Below are 2,191 nucleotides of genomic sequence, written 5' to 3' on the forward strand. Positions count from 1 at the left end.
AATCTTAATAATTTAGAAATTTATTAACTTAATTAAGAAGGTGAGATTAGTTTCTACCAATTAATAACTTGTATTTACAACATCAAATAAATTGATTAAGATCAGATGTTACCCATTTTCCTTCTTGAATTAAGCCTAAATGTTAATTAAGGCTAAATTTCTAAAATTACATATTTGCCCCTAAGGCTCTAACACTTCATAATTTGTCAAATTCAATTAAAATCACTTTGAAATTTTTATCTTACCTCATTCATGGGTCAATTAAGACATCAGAGGATATAATTATGTTCATGTAAAAATAGGATTTTCCAAAGAAAATTCCCAACTTGACCAACATAAATTCTAATCCCTTGAAATTTTTACTGGAGCTATAGTTAGACCAGAGAAGTCTTTGGAACAAATTTTATGATTTTTTGAATTTTATATGAAGTTTAAGAATTATTTTAGGTTCTAGGGTATTTATTAAATATAAAATATTTTAAATGAGAAAAATTAAGTTTTGTATTTTTGAAAAGCCTCCCTATGGTCAGAGAAATCAGAGATCTTTGATTTATTGGAATTATTTTAGTGTAAACTCATTTTTTAGCCTTTAAAAATTATTTTTAAGCTTTAAAATTCAATATTTTTATTTAGAAAATCAGGAAAAATATTTTAATTGTTCCTAAGTAATTAGAAAGCAATTTAGAACATTTCTATGAGTTTTATTATTTTTGTGATTTTTATGGATTTTTAATTATTTTAAATATTTAAAAATAGGCTAAAAATGAAGTTTTTATTTTAAATATTATTTTATTTCTATAAAATGCCGCTGATCATAGAGAACTCAAAAAATAAGTTTTTATAAATTTTTGAGTCATATTTTGATTTTTAAAAATCATTTAAATGCCAAAAATGATGTTTATCTTTAAAAATCAACTTAAGTTATCAAATGAACTCCAAATATTTTGAAATTTTTATAGTGAGTTCTCTGGATCATAAATAACAGTGGAGATCAAAAATCAAGTCATTTAAATGCTTATATCTTTCAAAATTAATTACTTAGTTGTTTAGGATTTGTGAAGATTAGGTGCATTTTAAATGACTTGACTCATGAAAAAATTTCTCAAAGGTTCCCTAGTCATAGTAAACCTTCCAAAATTTTCTTGGAATTTTCTAATCAACATGCTAATTTCCATGATTAATTTAAGCAAATAGAAGACACAAACTTGAAAAATATGGATCTCTGTCTAGGAACATCCTCTGACTTTGGAAAAATTAAAGGATGTTCCCTTGACAGAGGCTATAACATGCCAAAAATTCAAGCTATGGTGATAAGTCTACATGCATGGAGAATCAAAACATTCAAATCAGTGTTTAATTAATTAAAAATAAAATATGCATCACATGGACTTAAAATTATTTACACATTATTCTCCTCTGTTATCTGAGCAAGAGGGAATTTTATTTATTTGTCCATGCCTCTTCTAGAACACTTCTCTTTAAATTGGTCTCGACTTTCCTCAACAAACTCGATAAAAAATCACTTGATCAATTTTAGTTTATCAAACAACTTTTTTTTTATGTTGGATAACTAATATAACATAACCTTCAATCTATAATTTTTATTTACAATTCCTTCATGACTTAGAGCAAAGCTTACGATGGCATTCACCTTCTCGGCTTCATCTTGGTCGTCCATTTGATACACGCTTGATCAAACGGCTCCCCTTCATCATCCCCGATAGAATGATCATGTGACCGTCCTACCTTTGCAAGTTTTATACCTTTGCTCTGTGAAGTGAAGCTTCAATCAGAGGGTCTTGGCACGTTTGTTGGGGTCCAAGGAGGCTAGAGATTAAGCCTATTGCCTTGGTGTAAGGCCTAGGTATGATTTCGACAAGCCCGATTTTAGGTGTTGGTCTAGAGCTATGTTAGAGGCTCTGTGAGAGGGGGATTTTATGGGGCTTTGGCTTCTTTCTTGGTTTTGAAGGTGTGGGCACAAGTAATTAAAGTTTGGTGGACTGTGAAACTGTAATGAGTTCTGTCCTGGTTTTGGGCAGAGGTTTGAGCTCAAAATTAAGCTTCCATAGTGGAATTCAGTGGAGGAGGAGGGTTGGATTGCACTGAGGGGATCTTAGGGAGGCTCTGTGAGAAGTTTGGGAGGCTCTCTCTAAGAAACTTTCAGTAAACCTCCCATGGCCATGGAGGTGAG

Source organism: Phalaenopsis equestris, unplaced genomic scaffold (assembly GCF_001263595.1).
Source record: "Phalaenopsis equestris unplaced genomic scaffold, ASM126359v1 Scaffold000061, whole genome shotgun sequence".
Classification (NCBI taxonomy): Eukaryota; Viridiplantae; Streptophyta; class Magnoliopsida; order Asparagales; family Orchidaceae; genus Phalaenopsis; species Phalaenopsis equestris.